Source organism: Callospermophilus lateralis, chromosome 1 (genome assembly GCF_048772815.1).
Source record: "Callospermophilus lateralis isolate mCalLat2 chromosome 1, mCalLat2.hap1, whole genome shotgun sequence".
Classification (NCBI taxonomy): domain Eukaryota; kingdom Metazoa; phylum Chordata; class Mammalia; order Rodentia; family Sciuridae; genus Callospermophilus; species Callospermophilus lateralis.
This window is the reverse complement of record NC_135305.1, coordinates 136,836,318-136,856,879: the sequence shown is the minus strand read 5'-3', so window position 1 is coordinate 136,856,879 and position 20,562 is coordinate 136,836,318.

Here is a 20,562-nt window from a genome sequence, read left to right as displayed (position 1 = left end):
CTTTAACCTAGAAGAATGAAAATTGGGGGGCCCAGTGCGACTGGAGTAACAATAATTCCTTCAAAGTGTCATCAAGATCGGGTGAAAAACTATTTGCTGAGATTCCAGTAAACTCAGAGTTCTGTGGAAGCTTGGCAAATGCTTTCGATGAAAGTGTTTTTTCCTTGCCTCTGCTTAGGGGTACTTCAACAGGGAACAAAACATAGAGATCACACTGAGAACTAATTGAATGTGTTAAGTTTCAAGCAGCTACCCAAACCATGTTTGATTAAGTGTTTCAACTGCCTCTATCCCTATAGGGGAAAATGAAGTGATACCTAAAATTTCAAAGTATACCTGCAAATGAATGCTTCAACCTAGAAGAACAAAATTTGCGGGACCAAGTGTGACTGGAGTCACACTCATTTCTGCCAAGTATCATCAAGATCATGTGAAAAAAAATGTTTGCTGAGATTCGAGTAAACATAGAGTTCTGAAGAAGATTGGCAAACGCTTTCAAATGAAAGTGTTTTTTACTTGCCTCTGCTTACGGCTACTTAAACACGGAACAAAGCATCCAGAGTGCACTGAGAATTAATTGAGTGTTTCAAGATTCAAGAAGTGAGCACAAACCATGTTTGATTTAGAGTTCCAACTTCCTCTATCCCTATAGTAGAAAATGAAGTGAAACCTAAAAATTCAAAGTGTTCCTGCCAATGAATGCTTCAAAATAGAAGAATAAAATCTGGAGGACCAAGTGTGAATGGAGTACAAATCATTACTTCAAAGTTTCAACAAGGTCAGGAGAACAAATATTTTCTGTGATTCCAGTTAAATTGGAGTTCTGTGGAAGCTTGGAAAACAATTTCAGTGAAAGTGTTTTTTCTTGCCTCTGCTTAAGGCTATTTCAACAGGGAACAATGCACTGAGAGTGTACAGAAAACTAATAGAGTGTGTCAAGTTTCAAGCAGCTAGTACAAGCCATGGTTGATTTAGAGTTCCAACTGCCTCTATCCCTATAGGGTAAAACAGAGTGAAACATAAAAATTCAAAGTGTCACTGCAAACAAACCCTTCAATGTAGAAAAACAAAATTTTGAGAAAAAGGTTTGACTGAAGTACCAATAATTTCTGCCAAGTATCAAAGAGATCTTGTAAAAAAATACTTGCTGAGATCCTGTAAACTAGGAGTTCTGTGGAAGCTTGGCAAATGATTTCAATGAAAGTATTATTTCCTTGCTTCTACTTAGGGCTACTTCAACAGGGAAAAAATCAAAGAGAGCTCACTGAGATCTAATTGAATGTATCAAGTTTCAAGCAGCTAGCACAAACCATGTTTGATTTAGGGTTCCAAATGCCACTATCCCAATAGGGTTATAAGAAGGGAAAAAAAATTCAAAGTGTTCCTGAACATGAAAGCTTCAACCTAGAAGAATAATATTTGGGTGGCCACGTGTGACTGGAGTACAGATAATTTCTTCAATGTATCAACAAGTTTGCCTGAAAAAATATTTGCCGAGATTCTAGTAAACTGGAATTCTGTGGAAGCTTGGCAAACACTTTCAAATGAAAGTGTTTTTTCCTTGCTCTGCTTAGGGCTACTTCAACAGGGAACAAAGAATACAGAGTGCACTTAAAACTAATTGAGTGTGTCAAGTTTCAAGCAGCTAGCACAAACCATGTTTGATTTAGAGTTCCAAAGGCCTTTATCCCTATAGGGGAAAAACAAAGTGAAACCTAAAAATTTAAAGTGTTCCTGCAAATTAATGCATAAACATAAAAGAATGAAATTTGGGGAGCAAGTTTGACTTGAATACTGATCATTCCTTCAAAATATCAACAAGATAGGATGAAAAATACTTGCTGAGATTCCAGTAAAGTCGAAGTACTGTGGAATCTTGGAAAACACTTTCAAATGAAAGTGTTTTTTACTAGCCTCTGCTTAGGGTTACTTTAAAAGAGAACAATGCAATGAGAGCACAGGGAGAACTAATTGAATGTGTCAATTTCAAGCACAGAACACAACCATGGTTTATTTAGTGTTCCAATGTCATCTATCCCTATAGGGGAAAATGAAGTGAGAGTCAGTGTTTCTGCAAAGGAATGCTTCAAACCAGAAAAATGAAATTTGGGGCACCAACTGCTACTGGAGTATCAATCATTCATTCAAAGTATCAACAAGATAGGGTGAAAAAATATTTGCTGAGATTAAATAAAACTTAGATATCAATGGAAGCTTGGCAAATGCTTTCAAATGAAAGTGTTTTTTCCTTGCCTCTTATTATGGCTACTTCAACAGGGAACAAAGCATAGAGAGTGTACTGAGAACTAATTGAGTGTGTCCAGATTCAAGCTGTGAGCACAAACCATGTTTGATTTAGAGTTCCAACTGCATCTATCCCCTTAGGGAAAATGAAGTGAAACCTAAAAATTCAAAGTGTTCCTGCAAATGAATGCTTCAACCAAGAAGAATAAAAATTGGGTTTCCAAGTGTTACTGGAGTACCAATCATTCCTTCAAAGTATCAACAAGATCATGTGAAAAAATATTTCCTGAGATTAAATAAAATTCAGAGTTCTGTGAAAGCTTTGCAAACGTTTTCAAATGAAAGAGTTTTTTCTCTGCCTCTGCTTAGGGCTAGTTCAACAGGGAACAAAACATACAGAATGCAGTTAAAACTAATTGAGTGTGTCAAGATTCAAGCAGCAAGCACAAACCATATTTGATTTAGAGGAAAGAGAAGTGAAACCTAAAAATTCAAAGTGTTCCTGCAAACGAACGCTTCAACATAGAAGAATAAAATTTGGGAGGCCAAGTGCGACTGGAGTACCAATCATTTCTGCCAAGTATCAACAAGATCATGTGAAAAAATATTTGATGAGACTCCAGTAAACTTGGGGTCTGTGGAAGATTGGCAAATGCTTTTATATAATAGTGTTTTTTCCTTGCCTCTGCTTAGGGCTACTTCAACAGGGAACAAAGAATACACAGTACACGGAGAACTAATTGAGTGTGTCAAGTTTCAAGCAGCTCGCACATATCATGTTATATTTAGAGTTCCAAATGCCTCTATCCCTATAGGGGAAAACGAAGTGAAACCTAAAGATTCAAAGTGTTCCTGCAAACGAACGCTTGAAGAATGAATTTCTATGGCCAAGTGTGACTGGAGTACTGATTATTCTTTCAAAGTATAAACAAGATCGGGTGAAAAAATATTTGTTGAGATTCCAGTAAACTCAGAGTTCTGTGGAAAATTGGGAAACCCTTTTAAATGGAAGTGTATTTTAGTTGCCTCTGCTTAGGGTAACTTCAACAGGAAACAAATCATAGAGAGTGTAATGAGAACTAATTGTGTGTGTCAAGATTGAAGCAGTGAGCACAAACCACATTTGATTTAGAGTTCCAAATGCCTCTATCCATATAGGGTAAAAGGAAGGGAAACCTAAAAATTCAAAGTGCTCCTGCAAAAGAACGCTTTAACCTAGAAGAATAAAATTTGGAGGTCCAGGTGCGAATGGAGTTGCAATTATTCCTTCAAAGTATCAACAAGATCGGGTGAAAAAATATTTGCTGAGATTCCAGTAAACTCGGAGTTCTGTTGAAGCTTGGCCAACGTGTTCTAGTGAAAGTGTTTTTTCCTTGCCTCTCTTTAGGGTTATTGCAACAGAGAACAAAGCATAGAGAGCACAGTGAAAACTTATTGAGTGTTTCAAGTTTTAAGCAGCTAGCACAAACCATCTACGATTTAGAGTTCCCACTGCCTCTATCCCTATGAGAAAAAAGTGAAACCTAAAAATTCAAAGTGTTTCTGCAAACGAATGCTTCAACTTAGAAGAACAAAATTTGGGGGGCCAAGTGGGACTGGAGTACCAATCTTTGCTTTCAAATATCAACAAATTTGGTGAAAAACTATTTTTTGAGATTCCAGCAAACTCGAAATTCTGTTGAAGGTTGGCAAACGCTTTCAAATAAAAGTGTTTTCTCCATGCCTTTACTTAGGGCTATTTCACCTGGGAACAAAGCATAGAGACACACTGAGAACTAATTGAGTGTGTCAAGTTTCATGCAGCTAGCTGAAACTGTATTCGATTTGGAGTTCCAACTGACTCTACTTCTATAGGGGATAGCTAAGTGAAAAACCTAAAAATTCAAAGTGTTCCTGCAAATGAACACTTCAACCCAGAAAAATGAAATTTGGGAGGCCAAGTGTGACTGGAATACCAATCATTCCTTCAAAGTATCAACAAGATCAGGTCAAAAAATATTTGCTGAGATTCCAGTAAACTCAGAATTCTGTGGAAGCTTGGCAAATGCTTTCAAATGAAAGTGTTTCTTACAAACTTCTGCTTAGGGATACATCAACAGGGAACAAAGCATAGAGATTCCACTGAGAACTAATTGAGTGTGTGACGCTTCAAGCACCTAGGCCAAACCATGTTTGATTTAGAGTTCAAACTGCCTCTATCCCTATAGCAGAAAATGAAGTGAAATCTAAAAATTCAAAGTGATTCTACAAACGAATGCTTATACATAGGACAATGAAACTTGGGGAGCCAAGTGCGACTGCTGTAACACTCATTTCTGCCAAGTATCAACAAAATTGTTCAAAAAATATTTGCTGAGATTCAAGTAAACTCAGAGTTCTGTGGATACATGGCAAACACATTTAAATGAAAGTATGTTTTCCCTTGACTCTGCTTAGGACTACTTCAACAAAGAACAAAGCTTAGAAAGCACACTGAGAACTAATTGAGTCTGTCAAGTTTCAAGCAGCTATCACAAACTGTGTTCAATTTAGAGTTCCCAATGCCTCTATCCCTACAGGAGAAAGTGAAGTGAAAACTGAAAATTCAAAGTGTTCTTGCAAACGAATGCTTCAACCTAGAAGAATGAAATTTGGGGGGCCAAGTGTGACTGGAGTACTGATCATTACTTCAAAGTATCAAAAATATCAAGTGAAGAAATATTTTCTTTGATTTAGTAAACTTGGAGTTCTGTGGAAGCTTGGAAAATGCTTTCAAATGAAAGTTTTTTTAATTGCCTCTGCTTAGGACTACTTCAAAAGGGAACAAAGCATAGGGAGTGTACTGAGAACTAATTGTGTGTGTCAAGATTCAAGCAGTGAACACAAACCATGTTTGATTTAGAGTTCCAACTACCTCTATCCCTATAGGTGAATATGAAGTTAAACCTAACAATTGAAAGTGTTCCTGCAAATGTACACTAAAACATAGAAGAATGAAATTTGGGGGGTAAATGTGACTGGAGTACCAATCATTACTTCAAAGTTTCAATCAGATCTGGTGAAAAAGTATTTTCTGAGATTCCAGTAAAATTGGAGTTCTGTGGAAGCTTGGCAAATGCTTTCAAATGAAAGTGATTTTTCCTTGCCTCTGCTTAGGGGTACTTCAACAGGGAACAAAAATAAGGAAAAAACTGAAAACTTATTTAGTGTGTCAAGTTTTAAGCAGCTAGCAAAATCCGTGTTTGATTTGGGTTTCCAGCAACATCTATCCATGTAGGGGAAAACAAAGTGAAACCTAAAATTTCAAAGGGTTCCTGCAAGTGAATGTTTCAACCTGGAAGAACGAAATTTGGGGGTCAAAGTGTTACTGGAGTACCAATCTTTCCTGTCAAGTATCTAATAATTGGGTGAAAAAATATTTGCTGACATTCCAGCAAACTCGAATTTCTGTTCAAGCTTGGCATAAACTTTCAAATGAAAGTGTTTTTCTTCCATGCCTCTGCTTAGGGATATTTTACCTGGGAACAAAGAAAAGAGAGCGAACTGAGAATTACTTGAGTGTGTCGAGTTTCAAGCTTACAAACCGTGTTCAATTTGGAGTTCTAACTGCCACTATCCCTATAGAGAAAAAGAAGTGAAACCTAAAAATTCAAAGTAATCCTGCAAATGAACTGTTGAACCTATAAGAATGAAATTTGGAATGCAAAGTATGAATGGAGTAATGATCATTCCTTCGAAGAATTAACAAGATCGGGTGAGCAAATGTTTGTTGAGATTCCAGGAACCTCGTAGTTCTGAGGAAGCTTGAGAAACGCTTTCAAGTAAAAGTGTTTTTTCCTGGCATTTTCTTAGGGCTACTTCAACAGAGAAAAATGCATAGAGATTGCACTGAGAACTGATTGAGTGTGTCAAGTTTCAAGCAGCTAGAACAAACCATGTTTGATTTACAATTCCAATTGCTTCTATCCTTATACAGTAAAAGGAAGCAAAACCTGAAAATTTAAAGTGTTCCTGTAAACAAATGCTTCAACCTAGAAGAATGAACTTTGGGGGCCAAGTGGGACTGGATTACAAATAATTCCTTGGAACTATCAAGAAGATCAGGTGAAAAAATATTTGCTGATATCAAATGAAAATCAGAGTTCTGTGGAATCTTCCCAAACGCTTTCAAATGAAAGTGGTTTTTTTTTTTTTTTTTTTTTTTTTTTTGTGTGTGTGTGTGTGTGTGTGTCTGCCTGCTTAGGTCTACTTCAACAGGGAACAAAGCAAAGAGATCATAATGAGAACTAATTGAGGCTGTCAAGTTTCAAGCAGCTAGAACAAACAGTGGTTGATTTAGAGTTCCAACTGCCTCTATCCATATAGGAAAAATGAAATGAAGCCTAAAAATTCAAAGTGTTCCTGCAAACAAAGGCTTCAGCCTAGAAGAATGAAATTAGGAGGGCCAAGTGCGAATGGAGTAACAATCATTGCATCAAGGTGTCAACAAGTTTTGGTTAAAAGAATATTTGGAGATTCCAGGAAACTTAAAGTTCTCTTGAAGCTTGGCAAACACTTTCAAATTAAAGTGTTTTTTCCTTGCCTCTTCTTGGAGCTACTACAACAGGGAACAAAGCATAGAGAACTAATTGAGTGTGTCAATTTCAAGCAAGTAGCACAAACCATGTTGAGTTAGAATTCCAACTGCCTCTATCCCTATAGGGGAAAACGAAGCGAAACCTAAAAATTTAGTGTCCTGCAAGTGAAGAATAAATTTCAGTGGGCCAAGTGTGAGTGGAGTGCTGATCATTTTTTCAAAGTATAAACAAGCCCATGTGAAAAATAATTTATGAGATTCCAGTAAACTTGGAGTTCTGTTGAAGCTTGGAAAATTCTTTCAATGAAAGTGTCATTTTTTTTCTGCCTTTTAGGGCTACTTCAACTGGGAACAAAGCATAGAGAGTGCACTGAGAACTAATTTAGTATGTCAAGTTTCAAGCAGCTAGCAAAAACCATGTTTGATTTAGAGTTCCAACTGCCTCTATCCCTATAGGGTTATAAGAAGTGAAATCTGAAAATTCAAAGTGTTCCTGCAAACGAATGCTTCAACCTAGAAAAATGCAATTTGAGGGGCCAAGAGCAACTGGAGTACCAATCATTCCTTCAAAATATTGACAAGATTGGATGAAAAAATATTTGCTGAGATTCCAGTAAACTGGAATGAGTTCTGTGGAAGCTTGGCAAATGCTTTAAAATGAAAGTGTTCTTTCCTAGCCTCTGCTTAAGGCTAATTTAACAGAGAACAAAACATAGAGAGTGCAGTGAGAACTAATTGAGTGTGTCAAGTTTCAAGCAGCTAGCACAAACCATGTTCAATTTAAATTTCCAACTGTCTCTATCCCCATAGGGGAAAACAAAGTGAAACCTAAAAATTAAAAGTGTTCCTCCAAACGAATGGTCCAAGCTAGAAGAATGACATTTTGGATGCCAAGTGCAAATGGAGTAGTGATAATTCCTTCAAAGTATTAACAAGATCGGGTGAAAAATATTTGCTGAAATTCCAGAAAACTTAGAGTTCTGTGGAAGCTTGGCAAATGCTTTCAAATGAAAGTGTTGCTACCTAGACTCTGCTTAGGGCTAGTTCAACAGAGAACAAAGCATAGAGAGCACACTGATAACTAATTGAGTGTTTCACGTTTCAAGGAGCTATCACAAACCATGGTTGTTTTATAGTTTCAACTACCTCTCTCCGTATAGGGGAATATGAAATGAAACCCCCAAATTCAAAGTGTTCCTGCAAAGAATGCTTCAAATTAAAAGAATAAAATTTGAATGCCAAGTGCTAATGGACTACTGATCATTTCTTCAAAGAATTAACAAGATTGGGTTAAAAAATATTTGCTGAGATTCCAGGAACCTTGGAATTCTGTGGAAGCTTGGGAAACACTTTGAAATGAAAGTGTTTTTTCCTTGCCTCTTCTTAAGGCCACTTTAACAAGGAACAAAGCATAGAGAACTAATTGAGTGTGTCAAGTTCAAGCAGATAACACAAACCATGTTGATTTAGAATTCCAACTGCCTGTATCCCTATCACCTAAAAATTTATGGTGTTCCTGCAAACAAACACTTCAAATTAGATGAATGAATTTTGGCGGGTCAAGTGCGAGTGGAGTACCAATGATTCCTTCAAAGTATCAACAAGCCCATGTGAAAAAATAATTTATGAGATTCTAGAAAACTCGGAGTTCTGCTGAAGCTTGGAAAACTCTTTCAATGAAAGTGCTATTTTCTTACTGCTTTTTAGGGCTACATTAACAGGGAACAAAGCATAAGAGTGCACTGAGAATTAATTAGTGTGTCAAGTTTCAAGCAGCTAGCACAAACCATGTTTGATTTAGATTTCCAACTGCCTCTATTCCCATATGAGGAAAAAAATGAAACTTAAAAATTCAAAGTGTTCCTGCAAACATATGCTTCAACCTAGAAAAATGAAATTTGGGGGGCCAAGTACAACTGGAGTATCAATCATTCCTTCAGAATATGAACAAGATTGGGTGAAAAAATATTTGCTGAGATTCCAGTAAACTCAGAGTTCTGTGGAAGCTTGGCAAATGCTTACAAATGAAATGTTTTTTGCCTATCCTCTGCTTAGGGATACTTCAACAGGAAACAAAGTATAGAGAGCGCACTGATAACTAATTGAGTGTGTCAAATTTCAAGCAACTATCACACACCATGGTTGATTTAGAGTTTCAACTACCTCTATCCATATAGGGGAAAACGAAATGAAACTTAAAGTTCAAAGTGTTTATAGCCAGGTCTATTTTAAGGGTTAGGTTTATGGTTAGGGTCAAGTTTAGAGCTAGGGGTATTATTAGGGTTAGGGTCAGGTTTAGGTTTTTTGTTAGGTTAAAGTTTATGTTTAGGGCTCTAATTACCATTATTGTTAAGGATAGGGTAATAATAGTTTTAGGTTTAGGGTTCAGGTTAAGTGTAGGGTAATAAATAGTGTTAGAGTTAGGGATAGGATTAGGGTTTGGCCTAGGGTTACCATAAGAGTTAGGGTTATCTTTAGAGTAATGGATAGGTTAGAGCTAGGATTAGGGCTAGGATTATGCTAAGGATTAGGTCTAGGCTTAGGCTTAGTATTAGTGTTAGGGCTATGGTTAGGATTAGGATTAGCTTTAGGGTTAAAGTTAGGGTAGGCCTTGGATTAGGGCTAGGTTTTGTGATAGGTTAGTTCTACAGCTAATGTAAGAACTTGTTATGATTCAGGCTAGTTTTAGGGTTAATGTTAGGGCTAGGTATAGTTTTAGTGTTAGGCTTAGGGTTGGGGTGGTGTTTAGAGCCAGGGTTACTGTTAGTGTAAGGGTCAGTGTTTAGGTTATTGTCATGGTTAGAATTAAAGCCAGAAAGTAAAGAGTTAGTGTTTGGCTTAGGCTAAGAGTTATTGTTAGGGCTATTTCAAGGTTTTTCATTAGGTCTAGGGTTCGAGTTATGGGTAGATTTAGGATTAGGTTTAGGTCTAAGACTAGTGTTAGGGTTAGGTTTAGGTATAAGTTTACCGGAAGGGCTATTGTTAGGGTTCAGTTTAGGGTTAGGTTCAGTTTTAGACCTATGATTAGTGTTAGGGTCAGGATAAGGGTCAGGGTTAGGGTTAGGGTTTGGGTTATGGTTAGAGATAGAATGAGTTAGGGTTTGGGTTATGGTTAGAGATAGGCTTAGGACTAGTAATAGGGTTAGGGTTTGTGTTAGGTTAAAGATTAGGGTTAGCATTAGGGTTAGGGTTTGCCTTAGGGAAAGGGATAGGGTTAGAGCTAGGGTTAGGGCTTGGATTAAGGCAAGGGTTAGGGTTAAAGTTAGGTTTAGGGCTCGGATTAGGGCTAGTTTTGTGTTAGGTTTAGGGATAGGCAATGGCTAATGTAAGAACTAGGGTTACAATTAGGGTGAATTTTGTGGTTATGGCTAGGGGTTAAACCTCTAGTGTTAGGATTAGGTGTAAGGTTAGGGTGATATTCACAGTGAGTGTTAGTGTTAGGTTAATAGTCAGGGTCAGAGTTAGTTTTAGATTTAGGGTTAGGACTCAAAATAAGGCTATGGTTACTGTTTGGTTTAAGGTTAGGGTGGTGTTTAGAGCTAGGGTGAGTGTTAGGATATGAGTCAGAGTCAGGGTTAGTGTTAAGATTAAGTTTAGGATTCGAATTAGGGCTAGGGTTAGGTCTAGGTGAAATATTAGGATTTGATTTAATTTAAGGTTTAGTGTTAGGGCTATTACTCGGTTTTGTTTTATTGCTAGGGTTAGGGTTAGGGCTAGTTTCATGATTAGTGTTAGGGTTAGTGCTAGTGTTAATGTTAGGTTTAGGCTTAGGTTTAGTGTTAAAGTTAGAGTTAGATCAAGGGTTAGGACTAGGAATAAGGATTAGGCAAGTGTTATGGCTAGGTTTATGGCTATGTTTAGGGCTAGGGTTAGGGTTAAGTTAAGGGATATGGTTAGAACTAGGGATTGAGCTAGTGTGAGAGTTAGAGTCAGTCCTAGGGCTATGGTTAGTGTTAGAATTAGGGATAGGGTTAAATTAGTGCTAGGATTAGGGCTAGGGTTAGTTTTCAGCTTAGGTCTAGTGTTAGGGTTAGGGTTAGAATTCACTTTAGGGTAAAGGATGGTGTTATAGCTAGGTTTAGTGGGAGGGTGAAGGTTAGAATTAGGTTAGGGCTATGGTTAAGGTTAGAGTTATGATTTAAGCTAGGTTTAGGGATAGGATGATGGCTAGGGTTTGTTTTAATATTAGGGCTATGATTAGGGCTAGGGCTAATATCAGGCCTTGGGTTATGGTTAAAAGTAGTTTTAGTGTTAGGTTTATGGCTACATATAGTGTAAGGGTTAGTTTTAGTGTTGGGATCAGGTTTAGAGGTAGGAGTATTTTTACAGTCAGGGTCTGGTTTAGGGTTTGGTATAGGTTAAGTTTTAAAGTTAGGGCTCAACTTAGAATTAGGGTTAGTGTTATGTTAATGATAGGGTGAGGTTTAGAGTCTAAGTTTGGATTAAGGTAATGGATAGGGTTAGGATTAGGGATAGGGTTAGGTTTAGGACTAGGCTTAGCTTTAGAGTTAGGGTTATGTTTATGGCAATGGATAGGGTTAGAGCTAGGGTTAGGGTTAGGGTCATGTTTGTGATTAGGCTAGGGTTAGGGTTAGGATTAGGGTTAAAACTTTGGTTATGGCTCAGATAAGGTTTAGGTTTTGTTAAGTTAGTGCTAGAGTTAGGGTTGTGGCTAATGTAAGTACCAGGGTTATGTTTAGGGCTAAATTTAGGGTTAGGATTAGGGCTATGTTTAGTGTTAGTTTTAGGTTTTTGGTTAGGTTTATGTTTAGAGGTAGGGTTAGTGTTACTGTCAGAGTCAGGGTCAGGGTTAGTTTTAGGGTTCAGATTAAAACTCAAATTAGGGCTAGGGTTAAGGTTAGGGTTTGGTTTAGGTTAAGGGTTAGGTTTAGGGCTATGGTTCAGTTTTCTTTTAGGTCTAGGTCTAGGGTTAGGGCTAGTTTTCGGATTACCATTAGGGTTAGGGCTAGTGTTAGGTTTAGGTTTAGCCTTAGGGTTAAAGTTGGATTTAGAGTTAGGGTTAGGTTTACGGTTAACTTAGGGTTATTGTTAGATTTAAAGTTAAATCTAGTTAGGGCTAGGGCTAAGGATATGGCTAGGGTTACGGCTAGGATTAGGGTCTGATAAGGGATTGGTTTAGAAGAATAGATGGGGCTAGGGTGAGGGTTAGAGTTAGTCTTACAGCTAGGGTTAGGGCTAGGGTTAGGAATAGGGCTAAATTAGGGCTAAGATTAGGGCTAGGTTAGTGTTAGGGTTAGGGATAGTGTTAGAGTTAGGGTTAGGAGTAAAGGTATGTTTAGTGCTACAATAAGGGCTGTGATTTGTGTTACGTTTAGGGCTAGGATTAGGGCTAGAACTAATGTCAGATCTAGGCTTGTGGTTGGGGATAGTTTTAGGATTATGGTTATGGCTAGGTCTAGTGTATGTGTTTGGTTTAAGGTAAGGTTCAGCTTCAGAGCTAGTGGATTTATTATGGTCAGAGTCAGAGTTAGAGTTTGGTTAAAGTTATGGTTTAGGGTTAGGGCTCGAGTTAGCATTTGGTTGTGGGTTAGGGTAATGATAGAACTTTTTTAGGGTTCAGGTTAGGTTTAGATAATTGTTAGGGTTAGGGTTAGGTCTAAGGTTCACATTAGGGTAAGGGTTTTTAGGTTTAGTATAATGGACAGTTTAGGGCTACGTTTTGGGCTAGGTTTATGGTTAGGAATATGCCTTGAGTTATGGTTAGGGTTACGGTTAGAACTAGGGTTATGGTCAGGGTTATGTTTAGCATAAGGGTTAGGTTTCGAGCTAGGGTAATGCCTAGGTGAGCATCAAGTTTAAAGTTAAGTCTAGGGATAAGATTACAGTACTGTTAGGGTTAGGGTTAGGATTAGGTCTAGGTCATCATTAGGGGTAGGGATAAGGTTAGGGTAATGGATAGGTTTAGATGGAGGTTTAGGATTATAGTTAGGTTAAGATAGAGGTATAGGTTTAGGGTTAGAAATATGATTATGTTTAGCTTTATGATAAGGGTTAGGGTTTGAGCTAGGGTTAAGGCTATGGCGAGTGTGAGGTTGAGGGTTAGGTCTAGGGTTAGATTTCTGGTTAGTTATAGTGTTAAATTTAGGCCAAGGATTATCAATAGGGTTAGGGTTAGGTTTAGGGTAAAGGGTAGATTTAGGGCTAGGGTTAAGTTTAGGATTAGAACTAGCATTAGGGTTATTTTAGGGAAGGATGTAGGTTTAAGTTTAGGGTAAGGGTTAGGCTTTGAGCTAGGATTAGGACTAAGGTGAGGGTTTGGTTATGGTTAGGACAAGGGTTAGGGTTAGGGTTATGCTTAAGGCTAGGTTTAGGCCTGGGATTAGCTCTAGGTTTTGTGTTAGGTTTAGGCCTAGGGTTAGATCTATGGGTAATGTAAGAGCTAGGGTTATATTTATGGCTAGTGTTAGGGTTAGGGTTATTGCTAGGTATAGTGTTAGGTTTAGATTTTTGCATAGGGTCAAATTTAGAGATAGGTTTACTATAAAGGCAGGGTCAGTGTTTGGGTTAGAGTTAGAGTTAGGGTTACAGCCAGAATTAGGATTAGGTTTAGGTCTAGGGATAGGGTTAGTGTTTGGGTTATGTTCGGGGTTATTGTTCGAGATAAGGCTAGGTTTGGTTTAGGTCTAGGGCTAGAGTTAAATCTAGATTTAGGATTAGGTTTAGGTCTAGGGCTAGTGTTAAGTTTGGTCTAGGGTTAGGGTCAGGTTTAGACCTAGGTTTAGTGTTAGGATCAGAATAAGGATCAGGGTTAGTATTAGGTAGTATTAGGGTTTGGGATAGGGTTAGAGCTAGAGTGATGGCTTGGTTTAGGACTATTAATAGGGTTAAAATTTTGGTTAGCCTAAAGATTAGAGATAGGTCTAGGGTTACCATTAGTGTTAGTGTTTGGCTTAGGGTAAGAGATAGCTTTAGAGCTAGGGGTAGGGCTAGGGTTAGGATTAGGTTTAGGGTTAAATCTATGTTTTGGACTCAGATTAGGGCTAGTTTTTGTGTTAGAGTTAAGTAAATGGCTAATGTAAAAACTAGGGTTACAATTAGGGTTATTTTTAGGGTAAGGGTTACGGATAGGTGTAAGTGTAAGTGTTAGGTTTAAGATTAGGGTAATTTTTAGATCTAGGGTTATTGTTAGGTTCTGAGTAAGAATCAGAGTTTGTTTTAGGGTTAGGGTTTGGGCTCAAATAAGGGCTAGGGTTACTGTTAGGGTTCAGTTTAAGATGGGGGTTGTGTTTAGAGTTAGGGTAACTTTTAGGATATGAGTCATGGTCAGGGTAAGTTTTAAGGTTAGGGTTAGTATCTAATTAGGCCTAGGGTTAGGTCTAGGTGTAGTGTTAGGGTTTGGTTTAAGTTAAGGTTTAGGGTTAGGGGTATTGCTCAATTTGGTTTTAGTCCTAGGTTTAGGGTTAGCACTAGTTATATGATTAGAATTAGGGTTAGGACTAGTGTTAATGTTAGGCTATGCTTAGGGTTAGGGTTAGATTTGAAGTTAGCATTAGACTTAGGGTTCGGGCTAGGTCTAAGGATAGGGCAAGTGTTAGGGCTAGGGTTAGGATTATGGTAACGAATAGGTTTAGAAATAGGGATAGGGCTAGGATGAGAGTTAGAGTTAGTTATAAAGCTAGGGTTATGGTTAGTTTTTAGGGATAGCGCTAATTTAGGAATAGGATTAGGGCTAGGTTTAGTGTTTACTTAGCCCTAACATTAGGACTAGTGTTACGGTTATCTTTAGGGTAAGGGATGGCTAGGTTTAGAGGTAGGGTGAGGGTTAGAATTAGTGTTAGGGATAGGGATAGGGTTAGGGATATGAATAAGGCTAGGTTTAGGGATAGAATGAGTGCTAGGGTTTGTTGTAGGTTTAGTTCTAGAATTAGGGCTAGGGCTAATGTCACGTCTAGTGATACAGTTAGGGGTAGATTTAGGGTTAGGTTTGTGTCTAGGTGTAGTGTAAGTGTTAGGCTTAGGGTAAGGTTCAGATTTAGAGCTAGGCGTATTTTTACTGTCAGGATCAGGGTTAGGGTTTGTTTTAGCTTAATGTTTAAGGATAGGGCTCAAATGAGCATTAGGGTTAGGGTTAGAGTAATGGATAGGGTTAGGTTTAGGGTTCAGGGTAGGTTTAGGGGAATGGAGAAATTTCAGGTTAGCAAAATGGTTAGGGTTAGGCCTAGGGTTAGCATTAGGATTACGGTTATCATAAGGATAATGTATAGGGTTAGAGCTAAGGTTAGAGCTAAAGTTATTGTTAAGATTAGGTCTAGAGTTAGGCTTAGGGTTTGGGTTAGGGCTAGTAACCCTAGCTTAGGGTAGGGTTAGGTTAGGTTTAGGTAAAGGTTAGGTTATGAGCTAGGGTTAGTCCTAGGGTGAGGGTTAGGTTTAGTGTTTAGGGCTAGGGTTTTCATTAGGTTTAGGGTTAGGATTAGGGTAATATATTGGGTTAGATGTAAGGTTAGCTTTAATGTTAAAGTTAGATTTAGGGTTAAGTTTAGTTTTAGGGCTAAGTTTACTGTTGGGTTTAGGGTAAGCTTTAGGGTTTGAGTTAGGGTTAGGGCTACAGCAAGGGTTAGGTTTAGGGTTAGGTCTAGAGTTAGGTTTATGTTTTGTATTAGAGGTTTGGTTAGGGTTAGGGCTAGGGTTATTGTTAGGGTTAGGGTTAGAGTTAAGGTAATGGCTAGGGTTAGAGCTAGGGTTAGGGCTAGGGTTATGGTTATGGTTATGGATAGTTCTAGGGTTATGTTTAGGCTAAGGGTTAGGCTTTGAGCTAGGGTTAGGACTAAGGTGAGGGTTAGGGTTAGAGTTAGGGGAAGGGTTAGTGTGAGGATTATACTTAGGGTAGGTTTAGGCCTTGGATTAGAGCTAGGTTTGGTGCTAGGTTTAGAGCCTAGATAAACTGCTAAGGTTAATGTAAGATCGAGGGTTCTAATTAAGACTAGTTTTAGGTTTAGAGCTATGGCTAGGTCTAGTGATAAATTTAGATTTTGGTTTAGGGTCGGGTTTAGAGCTAGGTTTAGTGTTAGTGTCAGGGTCAGTGTTCAAGTGTTAGGGTTAGGGTGAAAGCAAGAAATAGGACTAGAGTTAGTTATATGGGTAGGGTTAGTATTTGTTTTAGATTAATGGTTATTGTTAGGGCTAGGACTAAGTTTTTGTTTAGGTCTAGGGCTAGAGTTATCACTAGATTTATCATTAGGTTCAGGTCTAGGACTAGTGTTAGGGTTAGGTTTAGTTATAAGGTTACTGGTAGAGCTGGTTTCAGGTTTTGCTTTAGGGTTAGAGTCAAGTTTAGACTTATAATTAGTGTTAGGGTCAGAAAAAGGATGAAGTTTAGAGTTAGGTTTTGGGTTAGGGTTAGAGCTAGAATGAGGGCTAGGTTTAGGACTAGAAATAGGGTTAGTATTTGGTTTAGGCTAAGTATTAGGATTAAGACTAGGTTTAGCATTATGGATAGGTTTTGGCTTAGCGCAAGGGATAGGGTTAGAGCTAGGGTTAGGGCTACGTTTAGGTTTAGGTTCAGGGCTAGGGTTAGGGTTAGGGTTAAGGTTAAATGTAGTTAGGGCTCAGATTAGGGCTATTTTTGTGTTAGGGTTAGGGCTATTTCCATTGTAAGAACTAGCGTTACGATTAGGGTTAGTTTTAGGGTTCAGGTTTGGGCTCGGTCTTGTGTTAGTATTAGCTTTAGGGTTAGGGTGATATATAGACCTAGGGTTAGTGTTTGGATAAATGTTGGGTCAGGGTTAATTTTAGGCCTAGGACTCGAATTAGAGCTAGGGTTCTTGCTAGATATAGTGGTATGGTTTGGTATATATATATTTTTTAGGGTTAGAGCAAAGACTTGGTTTTGTTTTAGGGTTAGGGCTAGGGTTATGGCTAGTTTTAGGATTAGCAATAGTGTTATGGCTAGTGGTAGGGTGAGGTTTAAGCTTAAGTTTAGGGTTAGATTTAGCATTATGGTTAGATCTAGGGTTAGGGCTATGGGTAAAGTTAGGGCTAAGGTTAGGGCCAGTGTGAGGGTTACAGTAACGGATAGGGTTAGAAATAAAAATAGGGCTAGGGTTGAGAGTTAGAGGTAGTCTTAGGGCTAGGTTTAGGGTTATGGCTAAAATAGGGCTAGGATTATTACTAGGATAAGTGTTAGGTTTAGGCCTATGCTAAGGGCTAGGGTTAGGGTTAGTTTTAGGGGCAAGGATGGGGTTATATAGCTTAGTTCAGGGCTAGGGAAAGGATTAAAATTAGGGATAGGACTAGGGTGAGGGTCCTGGTTAGTATTAAGGCTAGGTTTAGGGCTAAGATGAGGGATAGGGATTGTGTTAGGGTTAGGGCTAAGATTAGGGCTAGTGCTCATATCAGATCTGGGGTTCAAATTAGGGATAATTTTAGGGTTTGGTTTATGGCTAGGTCTAATGTAAGGGTTAAGTTTAGGGTAGGGGTCAGTTTTAGAGCTAGGTGTATTATTAGGGTCAGAGTCCAGGTTAGGGTTGGTTTGGGTTAAGGTTTATGGTTAGGGCTTGAATTAGCGTTAGGGTTAGGGTTCGGGTTAAAATAATGGATAGGCTTAGGTTTATGGTTCAGTTTAGGCTTAGAGTAATGTATAGGGTTAATGTTAGGCATAGGGTTAAGGTTAAGTCTAGGGTTAACATTTGGGTTAGACTTATGTTTAGGGTAATGGATAGGATTACTCCGAGTGTTAGGAATTGGGTTAAGGTTTGGATTAGGGCTAGGATTAGGGTTGGTGTTAGGTCTAGGTTTAGTGTAAATGTTAGGGTTTAAGCTAGGGATAGGGCTAGCATGAGGTTTAGGGTTAGAGTCATGTCTATGGTTAGGGTTAGGATTAGGGTTAGGGCTAGGATTACCATTAGGGTTAGGGATATGTTTAAAGTAATGGATAAAGTTAGATCTAGGATTTGTGCTATGGTTACAGTTAGGATTAGGGCTAGGTTTAGAGTTAGGGTTAGGGTTAGGGCTAGGGTTAGGCTTAGGGTAAGGGTTAGAGTTTGAGATAGGTTAAGGGCTATGGAAAGCATTAAGGAAGGGTTTGATTACGTTAATTTTAGGGTTATGCTTAGGGCTAGGTTTAGGGCTATGTTTTATGTGAGATTTCTGGCTAGCATTAGGGCTATGGGTAATGTAAGAGCTAGGGTTATGGTTATGGCTAGTTTGAGGGTTAAGGTTATGGATAAATCCTGTATTAGGGTTAGGTTTTGTGTTAAGATAAGGTTTAGAGCTAGGGTTTCTGCTAGGGTAAGGGTCAGTGTTCAGGTTGGTATTGGATTTAGAGTTAGGGCAAGAATTAGAAGTAGGTTTAGGTCTAGGGGTAGGGTTAGTGTTTGTGTTAGGTTAATGGTTATTGTTAGGGCTAGGGCTAGGTTTTTGTTTAGGGATAGGGCTAGAGTAATAGCTCTATTTAGGATTAAGTTTATGTCTATTGCTAGTGTTGCAGTTAGGTTTAGATATAGGTATAGTGGTAGGGCTAATGTTAGGGTTTGGTTTAGGATTAGGGTCAGGCTTATTCTTAAGGTTAGTGTCAGGGTCAGAATAAGGGTCAGGGTTAGGGCTAGGCTTTGGGTTAGGGTTAGAGATAGAATGAGGTCTTGGGTTAGGACAAGTAATAGAGTTAAAGTTTGGGGCAGGCTAACGATTAGGGTTAGAACTAGGGTAGTGGTAGCATTAGGGTGAGGGTTTGACTTAAGGTAAGGGATACGTTTAGAGCTAGGGTTAGGGTTAGGGTTAAGGCTAGGGTTAAAGCTAGAGTTAGGGCTCAGATTAGGGCTAGGTTTTGTGTTAGGGTTAGGGCTATCGCTAATATAAGAACTTGTTTTATGATTAAGGCTTGTTTTCTGGTTAGGGTTAGGGCTATGTCTAGTATTTGGGTTAGGTTTAGGGTTAGGGTGATATTTAGAGCTAGGGTTAGTATTAGGTTTAGAGTCAGGGTCAATATTAGTTTTAGGGTTAGGGTTAGGGCTAGGTGTAGCATTAGGATTTGGTTTAGGTTAAGGGTTAGGATTAGGGCTATAGCTCAGTTTTGTTTGAGGACTATGGCTAGGCTTAGGGCAAGTTTTCAAATTAGCATTAGGGTTATGGCTCCTGTTAAGGTGAGGTTTAGGTTTAGGTTTGGGTTAGATTTAGAGTTAGGGTTAGATCTAGGTTTATGGCTAGAACTAAATTTAGGGCTAGGTTTGGGCTAGGGTTAGGGCTAGGCTTTGGCTTATAGAAAGGGATAAGTTTAGAAATAGGGAAAGGGTTAGGGAAAGAATTAGAGTTAGTCCTAGGGCTAGGGATATGGTTAGGTTTAGGATTAGGGCTAAATTAGGGATAGGATTAGAGCTAGGGTTAGTATTAGGGCTAGGCCTTGGTTTAGGGCTAAGGTTAGTATTAGGGTTAGAGTATGGTATGATGTTATAGCTAGGTTTAGCCCTAGGTTGAAGGTTCAATTTACGGTTAGGGCTAGTGTTTGGGTTAAGGTTAGGATTAAGTCAAAGTTTATGGCCAGGATTAGGGCTACTGTTTTTGTTAGGGTTATATCTAGCATTAGGACTAGGGCTAAGGTCAGGTCTAGTATTATGGTTAGGGATAGTTTTAGTGTTAATTTTATGGTTAGGTATAGAGTAAGAATTAGGCTAAGGGTTAGGTTCACTTTTAGATAGGGATATTATTAGGGTCAGGAAAAGGGTTAGGGTTCATTTAGGTTAAGATTTAGGTTTAGGGCTCAAATTAGCATTAGGGGTAGGTTTAGGGTTAGGGTAATGGATATTGTTATGTTTAGGGTTCAGGTTAGGTTTAGGTAATAGTGTTAGAGTTATGGATAGGGTTAGGGTTATCCTAGGGATAGCATTAGGGTTAGGTTTAAGGTTAAGTAATGGATAGGATTAGAGCTAGGGTTAGGGCTAGTGTTATGATTAGGATTAAGGCTAGGTTTAGGATTAGATTTAGGGTAAGTGTTAAGATTAGGGTTAAAGCTAGGGTTAGGGCTCAGATTAGGGCTAGGGTTAGATTAGTTTAGGGCTAAGGTAGGGCTTTGGCTAGTGTAAGAACTAGCATTATGATTAGGGCTAGATTTATGGTTAGGATTAGAGGGCTAAGTCTAGTGTTAGGATTAGTTTTAGTTTTAGGGTGATGATTTGAGATAGGGCAAGTAATAGGGTCAGAGTCAGGGTCTGAGTAGGTTTAGGTTTTGCATTAAGGTTATAACAAGAATTAGGCTAGGGCTAATATCAGGTATACAGTTACACTTTGGTTATGATTAGCATTAGGGCTATGGCTCAGTTTTGCTTTAGGTGAGGGCTTGTGTTAGGGCTAGTTTTTGGATTGGCAATAGTTTTAGGGCTAGTGGTAGAATGAGGTTTAGGCTTAGGGTAAGGGTTAGATTTAGAATTATGGTTAGATCTAGGGTTAGGGCTAGGGTTAGGGCTAAGGTTATGGCTAGTATTATGGTTACAGTAACAGATAAGGTTAGTACTAAAGGTAAGTCTAGCACGAGATTTAGAGTTAGTCTTAGGACTAGGGTTAGATTAAGGGTTACATTTAGCAATAAATTAGGGCTAGGATTAGAGCTAGAGTTATGGTTAAGGTTAGGCCCAGTGTTAGGACTAGGATTAGGGTTAGTGATAGTATTAGGGTTAGGGTTAAGGTTAAGAGAAGGTATGTGGTTATACCTAGGTTCAGAACTAGGGTGAGGGTTGAAATCAGGGATTGGGATAGGTTTAGGGTTTGAATTAGGATTAAAGATAGGTTTAGGGCTAGGATGAGGGCTAGGGTTT